Source organism: Uranotaenia lowii, chromosome 3 (genome assembly GCF_029784155.1).
Source record: "Uranotaenia lowii strain MFRU-FL chromosome 3, ASM2978415v1, whole genome shotgun sequence".
Classification (NCBI taxonomy): Eukaryota; Metazoa; Arthropoda; class Insecta; order Diptera; family Culicidae; genus Uranotaenia; species Uranotaenia lowii.
In genome coordinates this window covers 148,026,671-148,051,918 of record NC_073693.1, presented here as the reverse complement: position 1 = coordinate 148,051,918, position 25,248 = coordinate 148,026,671, and the positions used below count along the sequence as shown (strand labels likewise).

Sequence of the window (25,248 nt, the reverse complement as noted above, 5' to 3'; positions counted from 1 at the left end):
AAATTGATTGGTTTGAGCCGCTCCGTTTTTTGCAAGCCGGAACTTATCATTTTTAAAGCTATAAATAAAAAATACTTAGGAAAGATTAATAAAATAAAATACTCCCCTTATCATCCGGGTGTTTCAGATCATTAAATCTTCTACCGGTAATGCAAATGAGCTAAACTCCCTAAAAATGAGAAATAATGAAATGAAACTTTAAGCAATAGTTTTGCTTAAACAATTAATTGATTTTGGTAGTACTTACAAGCCAAACAAATACTGTTGAGCTCCGTAATCCGTTTCAAACTTTTGGAAAGTAATAACATTTTAGACGTCAATTGAGGAAAAAATTGACTACTTGATGAGATATCACATGAAAGGTTGTGATTTTACATCACACGACGTGTTCGTATTGTGTACATCGTTTTGATGTATCATTGCCACAGAAATCTCTAATACTACATCATCTCCAGAAATTACATCGTCTATCGTTACATTTTTTTGCTGTGTAAGATATATAAAGTGACTTTATGGTGTATGGATCTTGAAAGTGGTGGCTGAAACGCTTAACAAGTCCTAACATGCAATTAGCTTTATTAATAATAGTGTTCTGATGTTCTAAAAACGTATGTTTCGAATCCAAGGGGACACCAAGATCTCTTACAATTTGGCATTTTTGTACTTATTCACTGCCTAATTTAGTTTTGATGAGTGGGTAAATTTGTTTTCTACTAAACGATATGGAGTTGCAATTTTTAACGTTCAATTGAAGTAGACTTTTGTTGCACCATTCATAGAACACATTGATTTCGTTTTGAAACGCTTCAACAACCTCGGTTGTTTTGATTTCCAGAAAAAGTTTCATATCGTCAGCATATATAAGGAATTCAATCCGTTTTAGAATGAAGGAAATGTCATTTACGAACAGTATGAAAAGAAGAGGTCCTAGATGAGATTCCTTAGGCACACCGGAGGTTACAGCTACGGGTCTGGATAGTTCGTTTTTTAAGCGAACAATTTGTGTTCGATTGGTTAAGTATGATTGAAACCAAGAATGAAGATTTGGATGAAAGCCATTTTTTTAAATTTAGGATCAAAAGGGGTCTATCGATGCGGTCAAAAGCTTTGCTGAAATCTGTATAAAGAGCCTCAACATGAAAGGCTTGGCACATGGAATTGATTACGTATGAAACGAATTCGAGAAGATTTGATGCAGTAGAGCGCCCTTTGAAGAATCCATGTTGTTTGCTGGTTACAATATTTTCAACTTGCTGATAGATTTTGTCATTTATGATTGATTCCAAGAGTTTAGGAATGTAAGATAGAATGACTATTCCTAGGAAATTTCGTACATCTGATTTTTTCCGGACTTGAAAATTGGGATAAAAATGTTTTTTTTTTCCAAAATTTGGGCACTTTTTTATTACTTAACGACATGTTTAAAATTCTATTTTTCCTTTGAATTCTAATACCATCCCTCGGGTGTGATCTGTTATGATTCCGATATATTCCAGGATTCCAGCGGACAAAACTTTCTCCATTAGTTTTCTTCTGAATCCGCAAACAATCCATCTTCCTGATGTTGCTGACTGAGTTTAAAAGAGAACGAAACTTTTCTAATTGAAATTTTTCTCAAGCCGCCTTCTTTCCAGGGACAGCAATGCGTTTGTTGAATGTTTTTAGTGGTGGAAGATTTTTTTTGCGATTTGACTCATTTTTGTTGAACTTTTTTACAGAGATTTATTTCTCAATGCTTTATCTATTATATAAAATTCTCTTGTAACGGTGTTTGTAGTACTACTCCTCCGAAATTACCCAAACGATTGAAATGAAATTATTTTTAGAATATTCTGTAGGCATGCGAATCGGTTTATATCGAATAAAAATAACAGAAAGTCGCATCAATTGTCCGTAATAATCAAATTTGTAGTTTTTTGAATGAAATTAAAGTCATGACATCCATTTTTGGAGATTTTCTTTACTTCGGGCGCCGGGCGATTTGTTTTTCGTCTCCATGGTCGTCCAAGGCGTCGCAAGCAAACGTCGAGAGAGGATGGTAACGATGGCATAGCATACTGATTAGTTGAAATATTTGGGCGCGCATTTCTAAACCAAGCATAATTTCAATGCATGTGGTAGCGATATGAAGCCTAGATGTGTTTTTTTCTTCTTGATTCCTAGATCATTTGGACAGCACATAGTAATGAATGACGCCCAGTTTGATATTTTGCCAATCAAATCAATACCATTTCAACGATTTAAAAAAAAACTATTTTAAGTTCAGCAGAAATTGTTGTCTGAAAAATATGAACTTAGTACTGATGCATATAAAATTATGGTATGACTCTTTGCGGACATTTGAAAAAAAGAAAGTGGGAAGATCTACATACAATTTTATAATCCAATACCCCTAGAAACATTTTTTAAACATGTACAAATGTGTTTAATTGAAAATGTTTCGGGTGCCTTTAAATTTACAGAACAACAACAAAATCCATTGAAGATGAACAGACATATGAGCTGAACAAGAGTCTGTCCTTTAAAAAGGATTATATAGGATTGATGTTTATTTTAAGGCCTAATGCAAAGAACTTTTTGATTTTCTGCAAGCATAAGTGAAAGTTATCAATAAAAATGAAAGAATTTTCAGTTAAAAAATACACTAGAGCAAGTGCAAACGTTCAATATTTACAAAAAATTTATACGTTATTCATATATACATGTTCACATTATTTCTTCATCTATAAACCGTTGAGCCCAATTAAACAATCTGACTAAATAAATAAACTCAACTTTTTTTTAAATCATTCACCGAAAAACTGTTTACAGGTTCCTATTTGTTTACACAGTATTCAAGTACGTACTTAACATGAAAGTGTGTTTATGTTTAACATATTTTGGCTACATAGAAGAGACTTTAGATCCACTTTTTTGTTGAAAAGTTTTTCTGTGATTGATATTCCAGAAGCATTATTTTTTTGATAGCAGAAGCAAAATTTTTTTTGATAAGTTTTTATTATGACCTGAAAGTGTCGAAAATGATATTAACTCCTGTCATTTCACACGGTGAAACCAACGGTGGTAACGCGCCTTTTAGTCATGAAACATAAGGAGAATTATTTCTCCAAAATGATCAGAAAAGGTATGCTGAATGTTAAATCTGAAGCGGATATTCAAAATTATTAAATGTCTATGTAAATGAAGGTCTTATGGTAAAACAGTGTTCAGCGAAGTTGAAGTACCAAGCATTATTTTATTCTGGAAAAAACTGCAGATATATCAATGAAAGTTGATAAAATAGACGAACAGAAAAAAGTATTAAATTTATTTCAAAGTCTTTACGCTAACGCATCTGAAAAAGAGCAATGTGTTTTCAAATGCGTGTTATAGATGGGATAAATGTACCTTTACTTAAATATTTCTTTTTGAAAGAATATGAAAGTTGAACTGTGATGATAGCCGAAAGACACTTATATATTTTTAAAGGTTTCGAGGTATATTTACATGAAAACTTCCAGAAAAAACGAATGAACTCATGGAATCATTGTAGCCTTAACAGATTAGCTCTATTCGGATTTTTAAAAATTAAATAACCTTTTCAGTTAGAATCTTAAAAAAACAATGGTTTAAATTAGCAATTATATCCATTAGGATAAAAATGCAAATAAAATTGCTGTTATTTGGTTGAATATAAAAAAATAAAACATATTTTTTCCTCCTTTCAAAACCGATCGTTTTTTTTTTTTTTATTAATTGGGTAAATGTTCAAAGGAATTTAATTAGCATTTTTTGCTGAAATTAATAATAAAGCGGTGAACTTTTTTTTGACATGGTTTTGATGAAAATATGGATATTATTTAATCATCACTGCTTCCAAGGCTGAAAAAAGTGAACAAAAAGCTGCTTGAAAATGGTTAGTAAAAAATCTCCTCTCCGAAGAAACTCGGGAGTTGAAAGTACTGCGTTAGACATAATATTGGGCACCCCCATTCTGAAATCAACTAAATGGTATTTAATAAATGAAACATAGATATTATCATCATAAAGTTATTTATGGAACAAGCTACAAAGAGTGGATTTTTTAAGCATGCTTCATGAGGCTTGCCAAGTTTGATGGTCACGTTGAGTGATGAAAAACTCAAATTTTCAACGAGAAGCTCATACCTGACACCATTCGGCAATATTCAAAGCATCCGAATCAAAGAAAAGTAGATTAAAATCTTCCTGTAAGATGCATGTAAGATTGATTGAGGGTAATGTTTTGATAATCTATGTAAAGACCCGTAGAATTGAGTTTAAATTTTTAGGTTTGATTTCGATAGAATTAAGCGTGACAAAAAGGATATGCGAAAAAAAAACTAGGACATGTTCACGAAAGCGAGACGCCAAGTTAAACATGGTAAGACGAAGTTTACCGGGTCAGCTAGTCATAATGTAAATTTCAAGTATGATTAAAACAATCTCTGCCACGACGAATAAATATTCACAATATCAAATTCAACTCATTAAATTTGACCATATAAGAGCAAGTTCACTCGTTTTGGGAAAAAGTGTTAGAAATTTTGACATTTTGAAAATTTTACCATGCCAAAATGTTTTCAAGATCTTTGGGCGTTGAATTTTTTTTACAACACTGTTTCTATTTCAGCCGTATGTGATAGAAATCAGCTATCTTTGCATCACAGCATGCGAAAATAGAACACGTGCTATAAGAAAAATTGAAGGTCGCAGTTCTTGAAAATGTTTTTTCAAGGTAAAGTTTTCAAAATCTGCTACAACTGTAAAAATTTCTACCACTTTTTCCCAACACGAGTGAACTTGCTCTAAAGCGTAGCTGGTAATATATCAATAAGCTCTAACTGACTTTTTTTTATTTTTTTTTTCAGGTGAGTCTTCCAAAAGAATGTGTGAACAAAATAGTAAGTACAAATTTGATGAGCATCTAAATGGTAACAGAAAAGCAGCGAACTCAGATTAAGAGTATAGTTAAAAAAAATGTTTGGCAGTTATCGTATGCAATTATCAAAAGCAAAATTATTGCAAGTACAAAGTAACAGGTCTTTGAATTAAGCTCCTTACAATGATTTGACTTAATGTACATATATAAAGTTCAATCTTTATAGGATTAAACGAGACGAAAAAAAAACTGGCCACGAAATCATGGCTTTAATTTTTGGGGCGGTCCCGTCCGTAAGAAGGAAAATCATGTATGCCGGATCCAGCGTAATTCTTCCGGCCGTTCTGACTTTTCGTTTTGAGCGCTTCTCCTCCAGTTAGATCCGCTTTACGGATTAAGTGGGACCGTTTTGGTCGGTAAGCTACAGGGATTGCAGTGGCAGTAATCCAGTCTCAAAATTTTCTTTTGATCCGTCATTATATCAAATTAGGAAGCATTCTTCATCCCCAGGGGGAGAAAAATTTTTCGTAACCACCCAAAAGCCCCGGCCCAATTACAATGTACAGAGACCTTCCCTTATCGATAACTTTGATCCAAACTCGGTCCGGATCGGATCGAACATTTCATTGGAATTTATTGATAATCTGGGCAGGAAAGAATCTTTGATTAACAGCTCATTTCAAATGATGAAGAATTGTTATTTATTCAAAACGAGTTCAGGTACTTACGATTTGTTTAGAAGGCAAACAGGACACTGTCCTAGAATGTGACATTTTATCTCAAGCAATCAAGAGGATTCGTTTGATTATGTATTCCACCGAGAAGTTTGACTCATTGCATAACATCACTCCAAGATTAAACAAACCGTTAAGAAGGGTTGCAAAACAACTAGACATCTTTTTAACTGTTACCGGTATCTGACCGTACATTGTAGGAGAAAAAAAACGAATAGGAAACTCTCAAAACATTCTGTTTTAACCAAGACTAGAAAAACATGAGATGATTTTAACGTTTCCGAATGCTTTGGCACGTGTCAATGTTGAGTAATTTGAAATTTTTGATTTTTAACAAATCAAGTTGGAATTCTCAAGAGATTAAGATTGCAGCTAACAGCTGAAAAAACGTGATTTAAGAAACTTGTAATGTTGATCGAAGCATTGGATGTATAAATCATCAGCTTCTCAAATTTTTTATGGAAAAGCAACTATAATATTGGGAAATTTGGATCAGAAGGGCAAATTGTGCATTTCATTTTGCACTTCATTTTGCACAATCTTATCCAAATAGAATCTATTTTATATCGACAGGCGAGATTTGTGACACAATTTTCGATTTTTTTGATGATTATGAAAAATTCAAAACTTTTTTAGCCAGTTCTTGTTCGACTAATTTTTCTAGCCACGCATCAATCAGAATACTTTCAACAAAGTTGCAAGATCCTTAAAATTCTAGTTCCATCGTTTTATGTTATTTTGTAAAATAATTTAAATGCATGAACAATTAAAAATAAACTTAACATTTTCCAAATAGGAAACCCATTCAAAAAATAGAATTTTCAGCACGTGTAAGTGCTGAAGTAAGCTTCGTGCTAGATACCTCTTTTTTTTCTTTAAATTGTAATAAAAGATTCAAGTAGTATGTATGGGAAACCTAAGCAGGAAATGCTCTGAAGTTATCAACATATATCCATCCATACAAGCTCCGGATGATGAGAAAAAAAAACTGTACAAACATCATCTCGTATTCAATTCTGCTGAAGCAAAAAATGCATCCTTCGCCGAACATTGTGCTCTCAGGCTACAAATATTTGTGCTACTTGACAATCTTTTTCCCTACTTGCTGCATCATGCCATGTACACTATATTTATAATGTCGGTACGAAACGTTGTCGTTGGCAGGGATTGTGATGAAGTACGGGGAGGAAAGACGAGGGTTAGTCAAACTTTAATAGATAAAAAAGCTCTCTTCCTGTTCCGGTTTCGTTTCTATCAGCAGTTCCTGTTTTATTTCATTTATATCTGCCAGTGTTCGTTTTATTTCCGGGCACGTTTATTTGAAACATTGTTTTGGATCTATTTTCAGTTCTATCGAATGAAAAGTGTTTTGATTTATAAAAAGTTTAAACGTTTATTTTGTTTTTAAGTCGCGAATGCCATAAAGATGGTAAAACAACTATAATCGAAACAAAAAAAAAAGTTTATTTTGTTTTGATGCAAACAAACAACAAAAATTGGCGACTGCTGAAAATAATCACCCAGCTCAACGATGAAACAATTTAAATATTCATAACCAGAATCTCAAATTTCGTATTTCGTCGTTCCTTAAACTGAAGGCAGGTACCGTAACCACTCATAAAAATTGTATCGTCTTATTTGAATTCTTCAGCAGCTTTCGAATTGGGAGCTATGCCAGCTCGCGTTAAGACTGAAACAAGAAAAACCACAAACAGCACAAACGGGGAAGCTTGAGAAAACCCTGACCCGAACCCCGTTGGCTTTGATGTTCGAATAATAATGATGATCGCTGTGCCCTTTCCGGTTATCGTTGGTTTGGATTTTTTTCGTTTAAATAAATTATTAAGAGTATTTAAGATGCCGGATGGAATTACTTTCAAAGTTGATTGCTTCAATCGATAGCTTTGAATTTAATGCTGCTTAAAAATAAACAAACAAAATACATCTTACAAGAATTCTTCTAAATGCATTTTTGTTAAGCGAAAAAAATTATTTTGAAGTTGAAGAAAACATAATTTTTGTCCATGAACGTTGTCTAGAGTCTAGCAAAATCGATAGATAATGGATCTATTTACTTTTTGTAACCATGTTGCATTGTAGCTTGCCACAGGTTATAAGTACATACATATTCATATGTTAGAGAGTTCGCTATAATCTAAATCGTTCATTGCATGGAGGCAGAATTTTAAACTTTCTACACAAAATCTTTTTTCAGGACTGTGATGAAAAATAAACCCTCATCGAACTCTAAGGACCGATTGAACCTTGAAAAAAAATTTTGAATAACTTGTTCCTTTAGAAACGACAGTTACCTGTGGCTCTGAAAATATGTTTTTTTATCTTATTTTTTTACAAAGTTGGTAAATATCTATAGAACTTCGATTTCAACTATAAAACAGCTACCAAATTTATGGGCAACACTGTAGGGAATTGAATGAAGATGCGTTCTCTCAGCATATTTGAACCGAAGACATAATGTAGCTTCTGATTTATTTACAGTTGCAATAACAGCTTATTTGAAACTTGTAAAGTAGGACATTGTAGAATGACATGTCTGTTCCAATAACCAAATTATGTTCCATGTCTGTTTCATAACCTAAACTAAAGTTCTAATAAGTAACCATTTCATTCGATTAAAGATTTCAAAAGATTTTAAAGAGTTGCGGGTTTAGCACTGCCAAACAAAACTTTGACAGAAAGCCCTAAATCTTGAGCGGGCCAAATTTTAGGAATGAGATTTGTCTGCGGGCCAAAAAATATTTAAAGCATTTTTTTTAATTTAATTTTTCATAAATTTCTTTCAGTTCGCCTTTTTTCAGTCGATTTCGACATATGAACGCAACTTAGAAACGTCATTTGGTGCCATTTTAGCTATGAGTCGATACAGACCAAAAGAACGCGCTGAAATTCTAGTGCTTTACATCGCAAAGCGATCGTTCAGTTGTGAAAACTGTACGTGCTTACCGTGAAAATCGTTGTTTGAAAAAAAGTTGATTTGTACTGTCCTCCTCGTTCTCAGAATTAAACAGTACCACATTTTTTCTGTGAACATATTTCAAAATTAAAAATTTTTCAGTTTTCGAGTTTCAAGCCAGTCTACGATTTGAAATAACCACTATAAAGCCCAAAATTCTGGCCGATGGTATGCAGAATGCCCGCGAAAGAGCTGCGTTTTGCTTATCAATTGAGGGTGGTCATTTAATCGACATTGTATTCTAAATCTAGTTTGGATTAAATTGCATAAAATATCTTTACAGAAGCTTGTTTATTTTTGGTAATCGGGTGAAAATTTGCGGAATTATTTGACGTTGAAATCGGATACACCTGATGCAAAACTCTGTATGTTTTATGAAACTCTTCCAGAGAAACCTCAGACAAAAAAATCAAAAAACATCCAGAAAAGCCTGAGGACAACGCTCTAAAACTCAATCCCTTCTTAGGCGAAATTCACTGAAATCGACATTAAACCAAACCCAATCATTACTTAAACTTACTTTTTGGGGATAATGTTTGAACATATGTTGATCTAACTATTCATATCATTAAAAATTGTTTAACAAGCAGTTTCAAAAGGTACAGCTTAAAAAAAAACTTTAAAAACATGAGAAAACTGGATATGCACCTATTTTTCTAAATATTATCGTTTTAATAGTTTAAGCAATTTTTAGTCTATGTATTTTTCGATCTAAAAAATGTTTGGAAAAATGATTTCGATTAAAAAAAAAAGAACAATTTGCTTTGGGGATTTATTTTCTTAGAAAAAAAAAACCGTCTACTGGCGGGGTCGAAATAATTTTCAAAATTTACGAAAAATTGGTTGTATTGTGCAAAAAACTACAACCTAAGAAGCAATGAAAGTAAAGTTTCTTAGCACCTGTGGTGGCTATGCATTTTAAGAAAAATTGTCAAAAAATGTTCCTCATATTTAAAATTTTCCATAGAATAAAAGTTGTTATTTGAAAGCATCTTTTTTTTCAGCGCAAAAAATATTAATTTAAGTTTCTTCAATAATGATCATCCCAAAAATTTGAAGTTAACGGAGAATAGTGTTGTATATAAAAGGCGGACGATGCTTTCTAAAATCGTGAAATCCAATATCAACTCAATGTATTTATCATTTTGGATGTATCTGACTGCTGTGTCAAACTGTTGAATAATTTTCAAGACCAATGAAGCGACTTTTTACTGCCTTCTAAATAAAGAATCATCATTCGATCCAAATTTCAAAGGGTGAAATTTAAAAAAAAAATCGAAGAATCAATTAAAAAATTGCTATTGAAAAGGAGTTCACAAATATTTTCTAAGTATTAAAAATTCTTATTTCATCACATTGAAGCTAATCAACGCTTTGCGGGCCACAACTCAGCGTTAGCGGACCAAATATGGCCCGCGAGCCACGGTTTAACCACCCATGTCCTAAATAGTCATGCCATTACCATTTCTAAACTATGCTTTTTTTTTTTTCTTTTTTTTTTTAATAAAAGTATTTATTTATAACTAAAAATCGTGTTTTTACATTGCATGGTATTCTAGCCTATCCTGACCTCACTCATATCTAACTGCCATTCTTATCTTGGATCAACAAATATTTATAAACACACCAAACTCCGTTTTGAATAAATTTCTGTTATTCCATCTCACTTCCCTTAATTGCCTTTTGAAAACATACAAACTAGGATCGGCCAACCTCAAATTGAATGAAATCGCTTTTGTTACTAACCATAATGCTGCTTTAAGTTTCTTACATTTATTTGGAATAATTTTTTGCAGGACATTTTCAATGTCATTAATTTTCAATTTTAGACGATTTTTTATTATACTTTCGCACCATTTCCAAACTGCATTAGCATTTTTACATAATTTTAAACGATGCATATTATCATCTATGAAGCCACATTTTTCACAAATTACTGATTTCAAGTTACCAACATTGTACATTTCTAGTTTTCTTTTATTTGGTATCAGGTCATTTACAAAGGAATAAACTAATGAGCGATCTTGGAAAGAAATGAGTTTATAATTCAAATTTTCCCACACATTTTTCCATTCAACTGATATTTTATTTTCTATTTCGGGTTTTATTTGCATTTTATCTAAAAAATAGTTATATAGAGCTTTGGTTGTTGGTAGGTCAAAATTTGTTGTTACATCTACACCTTCGTTTATCCATTCCCTTGCATTCCGCGATAGAAATGCTTTCGATCTTGATTCAATGAGATAGTTTTCCACTGCGAAACGACCGTCCAAATCCTGATTGTAAAATATGTTTTTCAAAAATAATGCTTTAGCTTTAGACTCTGGATCTGTTAGTTTTAATCCTCCTTTATCAAAGTCTAAGTAAAGTTGATTCCTGTTAAGTTTAAAAATGTAACCATTCCAAATAAACTTTCCAGAAGCGGATTTTAATTCTGCTAAATGACTGTTCAGAGGAGGGAAAATTTGCGAAACATACCATAGCTTTGACAAAATGTAAACATTTAAAACAAAACATCTCTCGTAGAGATTAAGAGCACGAACATTGTGCTTTATCAAAACGCCTTTTATTGAACTTATGAGCTTATTATAATTACTTGTGATCGAAGAATTCCACGTTTTCTCGAATATTACACCCAGAATTTTCACTCTATCAACCTCTCGAATTTTTTGAGGACCGAAATCCGCTTTATTTAATCTAATAAATTCCGATTTGTCTTTGTTTATCTGAATATGCGCGTAAAGGCCGTATTCTTTACGAAAACTACCAGGTCATCAGCGTATGCAATTACATTAATAAACTTATCGTAAACTAGAACACCATTGATTTTATTCGCGAGATGTCTAATAAGAGGTTCAATATAGAGTATGAACAGAATCATACTCATCGGACATCCTTGTCGAACTGAAGAGTTAATTTTGATTTCTCTTGTAAGAAACCCGTTTACGAGAACTTTGGAAGAAGCGTTAACGTATAAATTTTTCAAGCATTCAATAAAAGTAGGCGGGAACCTAAATTTTTCTAAAATTTTCCATAGATAGTCATGATTTACACGGTCAAAAGCTTTATGCAGATCTAAACTGACTAATGCTCCTTTGAATTTAACGCTTTCTACTGATTTTGTGAGAATTCTTCTGACATCTTTTAAGTTTTCAACGCAAGAATTTTTATTAACAAAAGCTGCTTGCCCGGGTCCTATTATTTTGGAAAGTATATTCGTTAAACGTACAGCTAAAATCTTCATAAACAATTTGTAGTCGCAGTTTAATAAACTTATTGGTCGAAAATCATTCAAAGAGCTTGACTTAGTACCTTTCTTAGGAATTAACGTGATAATACCATCTGTAAATGATTTTGGTGGGCGAATAGATCCAGATAGATAACCGTTAAAAATAAAAAGTAAATCATCTTTGAAGTGATCATAATGATTAATATATACCTCATAGGTTAGACCATCCGGACCAGGACTTTTTTTCTTGGAGCAACGTTTCAATACGGATTTAAGTTCATCATCTGTTATTTCTTGAATTAAAGATAATCTATCTTCGTCGTTCAAATTTTTACTTAAGTTGTTAATCGGATCGTTCTCATCATTTGGTAAAGGATTAACTTTGCATAAAAATAAATCAGTGTAAAAATCGAAAACCTTATTCAGTAACATATTACTTTCAGTTATTAAAATACCATTATCAATAAGTTTGAAATTTGCAGAAGTTTCAATACGTTTAACATGTGCCGCAACTTGAAATATATTTGTTAATTCATTTTGTAGAACGCTATTTTCATTTAAGTTATTTGAAAAGTGTTTAATCCTATTTGTTTCAATTTCGAGTAGTCTTGATTTTATTACACCTATGTCCAAAAGTGTTGGAATATTTAGGCTCTTTTTCTGCATCCACTCCATTAATTTCGCATAAAAATAACTTTTTTCACTAGCTATGGAATTATTCAATGTCCAGCTTTCGCGTTTATAGAATTGTTTTAGTTTATTTTTCGCAATTTCGTGCCACCACCTATTTCTATCATTCAAATATAATTGACGCAATTTCCATGTTTGATAGTTTTCAACTAATTGTTCATTTGTAGAACAATTTTTAAGAATTGAGCTATTTACTTTCCAATAACATCTGCCTTTATTGATTACAAAATCTGGATTAACTTTGACCTTCATTAAAATTGCGCAATGGTCAGAAAAAGGAACAGCAACAGTAGAAAAATTCAGCACATTATTCGACAAGTTGTTTGAAACATAGAATCTGTCCAGTCTTGAAGAGCTATCTCCTCGGAAAAATGTGTGGGTGTTTGTTTTTAATTCTAATGCAATATCTTTTAGTTTAAGGAGATTAACAACATTCTTTAATGCCGACGATACGTTATTAGAGCTCCCGCTTGAGTCTGTGGGGTTCAAAACACAGTTGAAATCGCCGCCATTAACAGTTTGGAAACAGTTTGGTTTAGCTATATGCAAGGAAAGGTCGTTGATAAATAAATTTTCTCTCTCTTTTTTTTTATTGGAACCCGAATGTGCGTAAACATTAACGTAATTAGTTTTGTAAACAACAATTGAAGATATTCGGCCACTTTTTTCAAATAAGGGTTCAGAAAACTCCAGCGATGATCGTAACAAAATGGCGGTTCCCGATCCCGACTCATTTAAATTTATCAATGAAAGGTGTGATGGAATAAAAGAAAAATTAGAGTAACACACTTCCTGTAGAAACAGTATGTCAACATCATTATTGTACACGAAATCTCGTAGAAGAGATTTGTTGACCAAGCTATTTGAGCTATTCAAATTAACAGATGCTATTCTCAAAATATAATTCATAATTTAACAAAAATTGTGTAAAAAGAAAATTGCAAAGTAAAGGATAATTCAACTACCTGGTGAAAACCTACTAACCTACATTCGGACTAGCTTTGCTAACTTCGTCTACCTTACCTCCACTGTTACGCAAACGTTGCACCTTCTTTTTATTCCGTGTCATCATACCTTGAGATGCGCTTATCGATGTTTGATGAAGATCCATTTCCTCAGAAGCTAGACTTTCGGATTCCGAGCTGGCTTCTGAGCCCGAACACGTCACCATCTCATTGGTCCCCTTCGGCCGTCCTCGCTTCCGATTGTCATCTGCGCAATCCATTCCCATCTCGGTAACATCTTTCGGGTGGCTTTCGTCGGTTGACGTCGTTTGCATCGCATCATTCGCATCACCGATTGCTGGCGACGCCTCTTCGGTAGCTTCCATCGTCGAATCCAAATTTCGCTGGGTTGGAGAGGAAGAAGGTTGCGCGCTGCGTCTCGGTTTCGCTGCAGCCGGGAATAAAGCGTTCAAACTCGTGAGTCCGTTCTGGGCGACGTCGGATGAAGACGAACTCGGGAGCATCGCTGGCGATCGAACTTTCAACGGTTTCGACCACGTGTTGCTGGCAATTGTGCTGTATGATGGTTTCTGTGTTTGAATGTTTTCCACTCCCTGCTCTTCCGGCTTGCCTTCCGCTCGACGTGTTTGCTCCATCCTCTCATTTACCGAGATCTTGGGACAATTGATCTTCAAATGCTCGGTGCTGCCACATTTGAAGCATTTGTTGATCAATCCTTCGTAAAAGACACGAGCGCGTATATTTCGTATATGCACCAGTGATGTCAACCTTCCAGATTTTGTCTGGATCTTCCAGACTTTTTGGACTTTTGCCAGACATTTTTTTAGGTTTCCAGACTTCCAGACTTTTGGCATTTCTTCCAGACAATTCCAGACTTTTGTGTTTGGACATAAATTGTTCTAAGATTCTATGAAAATTCAATTTTGTCAGGGTGTAATATGGCAGGAAACAGGGTGGCCACCCATTCGGGAAATGCGGGAAAAAGACGGGATTTGGAATCCACCGGGAAAAATGCAGGAAAAAGCCGGGAATTTCTCCCGAAAAGTCTGGAATTTTTGGCTCGGTGAAAGTCTGTTCAATGAAGTTTGAACGAAAAAGGCGAAACAATTCAAAATTGATTCACAGTTGATCATCAATCTCTTTCCGATTGGCTTCGACCGATTTCTACCAGGTCGAAATGGATCCTCCTACCGTGTTGGATCGGTTTTGACTAGTTTTAACTTGCTTCATTGAACAACAGGAATAACCGTAACGAAATCGATAATCCAGTATGCTCGTTATACTCACTCGAGAGATGTCGAGTCCTATTAAAACAAAAAAAGGAAAACAATCTGTTATAGAAACTATTGCAAATCGGAAGCGAGAGGCGGCCGAGGAGGCGAAACAATTGAAGCTTCTATCCGACGCTCATAGAGAGGAAGTATGATGGACGACAAAATTTGTACTCGGCCAACGGCCAAATACCGAATATTGACCTTTTAAACTATTCGACCAAACGAATATTCGGTCGAATACTCCAGAGAATTTTCAATTATAAAACCAAGAGCGATTATTTCATTTTCCTTATATTTGTTCCATTGTAATACCCCTCATGTTTTGAATCGATCATTTCCAATCAGATGATATTACCATATGATGTATTACGAGGTCTTTTTCAGGTAGGGGTTTATCTGATATTCAAAATGTCTCAAAGAATTGAAAGGACATTAGATGACTTGTCGCTGCTAGGGCTTTGGTTACCAAAGATATTTGGATCTTGTGAAATCTGGAACAAAACATGTCAAAGCAGGTGCTAAGCAATTTGAAATTGCTTATTTGATATTGAATAATATGAAGGTCGGATTTGAGCAAAATATCTTCAGAATAGTAGTTTCAAAGAACGATGATTTTTAACTTACATAAAAATACCATACTTTCCATCACCCGTTTATGGTCGGGCAATTCAGGACGATTTTTGAAAAAAATTTAAAAACAAAGGCAAATCTTAGAAATCTAGGTCTAGGTAGGTGGATTTTTGTTTTGTTTCCTGTTTTACAAAATCGGGAATTTCATGTTAACATGCGGGAAAAAGTCGGGAAAAATGCGGGAAATCCAAAATGGATTTCGAGTGGCCACCCTGAGGAAATGATTAGTAGAACCTATGAACTATGAATTCAATAAGGGTTCGAAACCTTGGCAAATGCTTTGAGGATGTATGTTAAATTGGATGTATGTTAAACTGAGAGCACGTGACTGATATAGTGACAGAAAAATACTATTGTAACATTGAGATCTGGGGACCAAAAAAAAGGTCGCCACCTTCAAAACTTAGGTGTCCAGACATTTGCAGAAATTTCCAGACATTTTTTTAAAATCTTCCAGACTTTTCTAAAAAATAGTTGGCAACCCTGATATGCACGCTGCTGGGGATTTCTACTCCTTCGTCCAACTCCATGTAGACTCCACGAACCGAAGTCCAGATGGGAAATCCGGTGTCGGCACCGTATTTTTCCCGAACAGCTCGCTGAACTTTGCCGAATTTTGACATCGCTGTCCAAATCTCCCGGTCATCGATCTCCGGGGGAAGGTTGAAGAGTCTCACATAACGGATGACGGCTGATGCTGGAGACAGTTGAACCGCACTAATCCCACTTGTACCATGATGGAAATCCATCGTTCCTGGGTGATTCTGCAACGTAGCCTGCAGATCGCTATCCGTTTTAAATTTAACAATAACCGATAACTCTTGGCGATCTTTGTACATGGCCAAAAGATTGTCGGATTTGAGGCCAAGTTTTCCTTTTAAAAACTCAAATATTTGAGCTTCCGTTGGTTCCGTGCTTCCACGCTGGAATCTGATTCGAAGCGAATTCGCTTTTAACTCCAGTTCCGCCATATTCCTTTTTTTTTACTAAGGAATTGGATTAAAGCTATTGTTGCCGCTCAGCTTTGAAGCCGACGGTGCGTGGTAAGTTAGAGAAAAAAAAACTATAGCAGCTTGAAAAATTGCGTCTAACTCGCACGATCACCAAACACGAACTGCTTGAAACTCGATAATCCAACTGAAGTTCCACCTTCCAAAAATAAACGAAATTTCGGATGATTATTAAAAATTTCGATTTTTATGCAAAAATTCAAATGAAATTTAAACATTATTCAAATGCAAACACCTGAAATGATTGATGCAATTTGAGTTTCGGAAGTTTATTTTTCATTTTCAAAACCTAGTTCAAATTTTTTTTTATCCAATCAATGTTTTAATTTTTTCTAGCAATGCTCAAAAACTTCATCACTGAAAGAAAAGTGAGGTCCTAAATCATTGATGAAATATTTTCGTATACATTTATGTTCTCACGTAAATGAAATTCGGTTCCTTTGGCTTAATAAATTCTGGTGTTGTTACATAAACCACGTATGAGGCCCTTGCCCAGTCCATCTTCTGGAAGAAGAGCGAGGTCTCGAAAAATCATAGAAGCATTTCTCGTATGCAAAAACACTCTCATGGCAAATTTGCTTTATTTAACTTCTTGATTAGTTCTTGAGCAATGGAGCCTCAAATAATACCAAATTAAATTTTATTTATCTTATATGTTCTCAAAATATGACAAAAATGTATGGGAGCCCCCTTCATCCTATTCCTTTTTCCTACTGGAAAAGTGAAGAAAATTCTTGAACAATCATAAAAACATCCTTGTACCACAGACACAAGTGCCATAAGAATGGTAAAATGTCTTTAATAAAAACAATAATAATAATAATTCTTTGTACCCTGATACATAACCATGCAAAATGTGTTCAATTGCCTTATTAGTTATCGAATTTTCCAAAAGTTGTATGGGAGCAGCGGTGTCATATAAACAGATTTTTCTGTGTTATACAGATTTTTCAACGTAAATACAGATAAGATGCAGATATGATACAGATACAGATTTTCATACAGATTTTTAAATATTAAATATTCATACAGATTTAAAGATATTTTTTTTAATTCAAAATCAATTATTTCAAATTCCAGTTTACATGGGCTAACCGATTTAAATCTTTTTAAATCTTTATCATTCCAATTGCGGTATACCTTAAGTACTATTTTCCTTGCAACAGCATTTACAACCTGTTTACACTTGCCTTTGTGTTCCTGATTATATTGTTTTTAAAAATAATTTATCTCGACCAGATTATAACTGAATAAAGTAGATTTGATGTTTTATTTTTCATAAGAAAAAAGACAATTTTTGATTTTAAAATAAATTCAAATTCTTAGACGATATGCAGCTAATTTTTCGAAGCCAGCCAACTTATTGAAACGAGTTTTAGTTCATGAATACAGGCAAACATTCTTGAAAATAAATTTCGATGTTTCATTTCTCAACAATTACTTAAGCTAATACTACATTTCATATTCTGATCAGATCCTAAACGTGCTAAGGATTCACGCAATATTAGCTCTTATTTCCGATATCAATACATTACAATACAATACAATACATATTGAGAAAAGGATAGAAGTTCATTCAATAAATTTGTGAGCTTTTTGGCAAAACTATAGAACATGATAAATATTTTAAAAATGAAGGTTTCAATCCAAAGATTAACTTTACGAAGATTCTGAGCGATATTGACTTTCCAGTGAACATTTTGGTCTGTATATTTCAGTTGTTTCTGAGATATACACACTTTTGTACAATATGGAAAAGTTGTATAGAATATTCTATATGAGCCTGCATGTATAAGGTTGCCAGAATTTTTTTCACTCCCATCCGGGCCTAGCAATTCCGGGCATGTTTTCAAAAAAACCTGGCTAAATCCGGGCATGGATTTCAATTTTTCAAATCCAAAAACCGGGCAAAACCGGGCAAAATGTAGGTTTAATTATAAATAAAAGCAAAGAAAAAATGCAAAACAAAAATTGAAATTAATATTTTATTAATGTAATTGCAGACTTCCAAAAACTGTTTAGAACACTTAAATACTCAAAGGTTTAAAAAAGTAAATCAGTAAAATTATTTGAAACAACCGTTGAAAATTTCCATACCGTTAATCGATTTTGCTGAAACTTACTCAAAAACTTTAATTTTATTGGTGAAATTTGTGAAAATTGTGAATAAATCCGGGCAATATCCGGACTTTTTTCACGATATCCGGGCAACCGGGCCGGACCGGACTTTATCGAAATTTTGCATCAAATATCCGGGCAAACCCGGATAAAACCGGGCAATCTGGCAAGCTTATGCATGTACCAAAGTGAAGGCAATATACGGACCAAATTTTGTTCACCTTGAAAATATAAAACTTTGTATTGCGTTTTCAACAATTTGATAGCAAATTTGCTTTGCACAAAATCTTAGGATTGTACAACTTACAACTTTCTATTGCCTGTCTTACAAATTGATTACAATTTCCTTTTGCAGGTAGCCTGAGGTTTGTACAACTTTCTTCACCATTTAATACAATTTATTGTTACTGTATCCCAAAGCAATTATATTTTTCCCTTACTACGATTTTACTATGAATCGCCGTGAACATAAGTACAATAAAATTTAATGTTTAATGCAAAAAAAATTGAACCATATACAACTTCATCTTTACCTTCCCTCAGTCTCGAACTCACAATGTTCCGATCCCTGTTCTTCGATACTTCCTCGGCGCCATTTCATGATGATACAAACAAGCACATTTGTTCATGTACAGTTGAGAGTGCCGTTTAAAATTGAGTTGATCGTATAAAATACCACTGACTGCATCATTTTGGACTCCAAATCTATTTATAGATGCCATTTTTTGATATACAACTTTAACCTATCTCAAAGACGATTCTTTAACAATCAATAATTGTATTCAGTGCTGTGCGATCTTAGCTAGCTATTTACTGTACTGTTAAACAATTCGACAATCTGCAGATTGTTTAAATTCCATTATACGATGTTCTTACAATTACTGTACGACCTTTCATGGAAATAATATGTCATCATAGATCGCAAGCATGAAAGATTGCTTAATTGTACAGTGGGATTAAATATTGAGCTTTACACAATTCAACTGCGATTCAAAACAACTTTATTTATCTTTCTATACGATAAACAAAATGTTATCGTATATAATGAACTATACAAACCATAAACGATAAAATATAATTTGGTTTAGCTACAACATGATTTTTATACAATTCCAATTTATACTGGATGCTTATACAATCTACAATGAACACAATTTTACGATTTCTGGTTATCTGGGTTCTCAGAAAAAGGGGAAAAAGTAACCGTTTTGTGATTTTTATTCGAATTCAGCAAAAAACGAGAATTTTGACGAAATTTTAATGAACAAAAAACAATCCTCGATATTTCTTCTTTCTATTTCTAAACGTTTTGCAGTTTTCAGCAATTTAGTTAAAATCTTTAATATCAAAAGCTCAAAGATCTTTTTGAATGATGTCAGAAATAGTTATTATTTAATTTTATAAAGCGTTGTACTTCTGAAACTGAATTATCTAAGCGAGATATACGAATATTTGAAAAATTGAAGGAAAACAGAAAGGTTTATCTGATGTATGAGTTCATGTAGGTTTATAAGTTCATTCATAAAAGAAAATTTTTTAAGTTTCTATATTAAATCAAAATGATTTGAATTCAGGAACTCAAACTCTTCCAAAATCAATTATTAAAACACAGTAACCAAATGAATGTTCCCTTGTGTAATCTTTAATTCGAAATTCAAGTATTAATTACAGATAATATATTTATATCCAGGTTAGGATTTCTTTTTCTATACAAAAATCCAAGTTCAGGTTATTGAAACAGATCCAAATTTCTCAATAACAATTGTGCAATTAACAATCAGTTGTTTTCATTCATAACTTGAATTTGAGATTCGTACTTACGTACACATGTTTGAGTTTTAGAAACTGTTGAAAAAATTTGATAAAAAGAAATGAAATTCATGATAACATTCAAAACTAATTTGGTAATCAGAATTATAGCTTAAAATCATTGAGGGCAAATCCTCGATTTCGCTTCCAATTAAGAAAATTACAAAGAAAAAGCTTAAAGGTTATATTAAAAAAATAGAATGCACAACAAAATGATTAGGCTCGAAAAATGACAAACTTTCAAAATTTAGTTTTTGTGATACATAATGTTCAATTTTAAAGTATTTTGTTTTAATCCCACATATGTTAGTTAAGTATAAAATGAAAGTTTTGGCTCAACATCCAGCAAACCGGCTCGTTTAAATCAATTTGAAATGTTGATTTCAGAAAGATATGCTGATTTTTTGTTTCATTCATGTACGAAATCGTGATATCATCTTTCAATGAATAATAAAAAAGAGAGCTTCTGGTTATGAATTCTTTAAATCAATTTCAGTTAATAAGATTGAAAATTCATTGATATTTAAATCATAACTGAAATGATAAAAAGTTTTAAACATTTATTTAAGGATTAAGTTTGAACAACATGTATTGATTTCAACAAAAAATTTAAAAGGTTTTTTTTGAAACGGTTTAAATTGCAATAATTCTCTTAAAGTTTCTAAAAACAGTCGGATCATTGAGTATAGCAGAAAGATTAAGTTTTTATCTAAATTTGCTCCAATAACTCTTTGAACATGAGATTGCAACAACACATGCTCGATTTCTGAAACCTTATTGCAATGATTCAGGTTTCAGAAATGACCTCGCAATGACCTTAACCAACAATGGCCATTATTTTTTGTAAATTTGATAAATATTTACCGATATATTAAAAAACACATATTTATACATTATGCGGGAGATTAATTATTATATGTTGCGGCAAGCAAAATTTATTTTTACCATCTGTTGTAAATTAGTCTTAGTATTAATTTTCTTTCTAACATACTTACAACTAACATTCTATCACTCTAGATTAAGTTCAATTGATAGAATAACTTGTCAATTTTTGTATTATGAATACTTTAAAACCATCAATACACATTTCCAACTTGCATATTAAGCTTAAATCCAACACAGAAAACAGAATCATAAGTTTCTTTTCTCAAGTTTTCTTCACAAATTGCCAAGTTCTCCCGTTAAACCAGTTTCATTGAAATTTCATATACTGTTAAGGGGTTTGAAGCTCATTAACTTATTTTCTACATTGAGAAATTCGAAGTTTTTTGGTTGATTTATCAATCAAAACATAATGCATCTACAAGTTTTCAACACACAATTTTAAAAATATTAGGTTGCTGTAAACTTAGCTAAGTATTTTGGTCGACACAGTCCCCTTTTTAACTTTAAAATTTCTCAGAAATGCCGAATGCAATTTATTAAATGCTTTTAAAAAATACCTAGTGTAGATGTGCTTTTGAACAAAAGAAACATCAATCAATCAAAGAACACTCTCTTAGGCATCATGTTAATTCGTACGACAAGAATCATCGGGCTCAATTTTTCAGAAGTTTTACCAGATTTTTTTTTATCTATCATATTCTCCAAGTGTCCAACTTTCCAGTCTAGCCATCTATCGATTGAATCTCAAGTTTTAAATTCATTTCCAAGCTAAAACAACTGCTAGAACCACGCGTAAGCTTAAGGTGTTCGCTTTCTGTCTGCGTTTGTTAGACAACCAATATTTCTTTTAATTTCAAAGGACATAAATCCTTGTTGGAATTGTCAGAGAAGTGATCAAAAAAACTACATTTAAATTTTATTTTAAAAAAAACTTTGCGAGGGTTTTTCTCAATCTTGTAGAAAAAAATCATTACCTATATTGTCTTGCAAACATGAAAGAATTTTTGAGCTATTTTTCTGTTAAGCAGAACAGAGAACAAGAGTAGTAGACAACCGACAGTTTTTTGGCTCCTGAATTTATAGTTTAATTCATGGGACGTCAAGTCAAGGGAAATAACGTTTTTGCGGTCACACTAAAACAACAGCGGCACCGTTTTAGCAAAATGCTGAACCAACAAGCTCTCGCTCGCTCGCTTGCTTTCGCATGCTTTGAGAAGGCAGGCAGCATCAACGTTGCCATCAACATTGCGGATATTTTCACAAAAACCCCCTAACATGAATGAACTCACCCTCAATTAGTGAAAGCAGAGGAGGGAAAAAAAACTGCTTCCAGACAAAGCGTTGTATTTGTACTTTTCTCGGTTCTATCGGGATACATTATTTGGGTTGGGTCTCGGTACCCATAGCAAGAATCGTTATTTTTAACCGCAAACCTTTCAGAGGTTTCTCTTTTGCGTTTAGATTTTTTTTTAAAGCGAGTTGGTTGACGTTTGCTGAAAGTAGTATTCATATTAATGGAGCAATATTTGCTTTACACAGAGGTCAGAACAGGACAATGCACAGCTCCCGTTTTATCTTTTCTCCTGTTTTCTTACTGGATGAGACGAGAAATTGGAACAATTCGTGCAACGATTTATTCGCATTTTGGATAAATCATTCAGTACGCCCGTTTGTCATTCAGCAGTCATCCCGCAAACGATAAAAGATATTGCTTCTGTGGTCCTGGCAAGGCGTAGCGCTACTTCCTGTGGTCCAAGCCAAGCATTCCTGCACAAAGTGTATGGCTTGCAAAATTTCCAACTTCCGTTTTGCCGCCGATGCGACATGTCCTGGTTGCATCTGCTTCAACAGGGTGGCTTTCTGCTGTAGAAGTTTTCAACTCAGAACTCAGAACTAAAACATCACAAGATGGTACATTCCAATTAAATTTTTCGAAGGACTTTTCGCATTCATTGATGGTTAAAAGTTTTGGTTTGCAACGTGATTTAATTTCAGGAAACAATACTTTACCACAAAGCAACGAAATTCATATTTTATCTTTCAATTTTTAATATGTTACTAGTTTTTTTTTGCTATAACCTCTTGTTTCCGAGTTATCTTTTGAAAATACGTTTTATTTCACTTTAGATATTTGGTCACCTTTTTAGCGAAACCGGTAAATATTACAAAAATTAAAAACAAAATTTAATTAAATCATCAACTTTCCCGTTGACAGCGACTAATTTGGATCTCTGAGTAGAAAGTTATAGAAGTTTTCATTTGGATATTCTCACAAATTTTGCAAAATGCAGGAATTTCTAAAAAAATTTAAGTTAATTTAAATTCAAATGCATATGTGGATTTTTTGTGTGAAATGTCCCAGTATAATGGACTTTACACCCAAAGTTACAATGTTTTTAAGTTTACATTATAAAATTGCACATTTTTCATCTGTATTGTATACATGATGTTGAATAACTATATCCTATATCAAATGAAGAGGTAATTTAAATTGCCTTTCTAGTTAAATTATATTGAAGTCAAATTTTTTAAAAGTCATTCACCGTAACCCAATTTCTTGTTCGCTAAAAAGTTCACATAAGTTAGGTTATATTATTGGTACATACAACTTTAGTTCTACTAAAAACTATTTCGTTTAAGAAAGGATTTTTCCGTTTATTTTTTAATTTCATAGCCACATGCGCTAAAGAACTTAATTTAAGTACTTTTTGGTTGCAAATATAGAACATGTCGATTTCTTTTCTTTTGATCATTTTTTCTTATGAACTTTTTTTTTCTAAAGAGAATTATTCCAGAATGGTGATGAATTTTGGACCTCACTGTCAGTAGCTATTTGAGTTCGAAAAACACATCGACCCAAGTTTTTTTTTATTATTTTTAGAGTATTTTTTGAGTAATTATTGGCATTGATTTTAAGCTGAATTCAATGAAGCACGTTGGTTTTGTAAGGTAGTAGTGGTTGGTTTTGTAAGGTTAACGAAATTAAATTAAATTTAAGAATAAAAAGTGCATATATAAACTTGAAAAAAATCAGTTTTTAATTCAAAATCATAAATTTAATTTTAGATTCGTATCAGCCATTATGAAAAATTAGTTGGAAATAATTTAAGAGCTAAGTTCAACTTATTTGAAGGCGATTATTCCAAATATCAATTTTTTCTGTAAGTTCATATTTTGAAGATAAATTTTGAAATTTGGTATAAATTAACTCAAAGAATTTATATAGTTTTTAAGCGAAACTGTTCAATATTATAAAAGTTCTGGAAATAAAGGTTTAGATTCAATGATCAACTGAGTCATTTTGATTTCTGAAAAAAAAATAGAAGTTTCATTATGATTATTTTGCCCAATTCTACAAAATACGGTAAATTTAACAACATATTAAGTTAGTTAAACTTAAAAAAATTAAAATAAGGTTGCGAGATTGCCTGGTTTTATCCGGGTTTGCCCGGATATTCAATACAAAATTTGGAAAAATTCCGGTCCAACCTGGTTGCCCGGATTTTCTTATTTTCATTCTCAAATCAAATTTTTAAAAACAAATTGTGTTATAAATTTTATAAATCTATGCGTCCAAAACGAAATTTTCCGAGCAAGTTTAATAAAACTAATCATGAAAGGTTTCTTGAAAGCCGAAATACGATTTAAAATCTGTTGATAAAATTTTTTTCAGCTTTTTTTTTTATTTTAAATGAGTAATTTCTAGGTTATGACCACATTTGTTCGGATTTTGCCAGGATTTTGATCAGTCATTTTAATATCAAATGCCCGGATTTTGCCAGGTTTATAGATGAAATTAGACCGGTTTGTCTGGCAACCTTAGTTAAAACTTACTCAGTTTTAAGCTAAATGAGACCCTCAGAGCCAATTAGTATAAGTTAGTGAACCTGTATATAAGAGAAGTGACATCTGAAACACAAAATTCCAATCGAGCAACAGAACTGTCAAAATCAATTCCAATCGATCCGAGCATTTTGTCGCAGAGCTTTTACCTTTCTTATTGAAAACTCAACCAAGGAAGGTATTGTGATTGTTGTTATAGTTCAAACAG

The 25,248-nt window shown here is 32.9% G+C and overlaps 1 protein-coding gene across 10 annotated transcripts in view; it reads left to right on the top strand.

The window, feature by feature from the left end:
• Positions 1-25,248, top strand: part of LOC129750787 (protein still life, isoform SIF type 1-like) — a 597,153-nt gene that overhangs the window by 450,209 nt on the left and 121,696 nt on the right. The gene's annotated exons all lie outside the window — the stretch shown is intronic.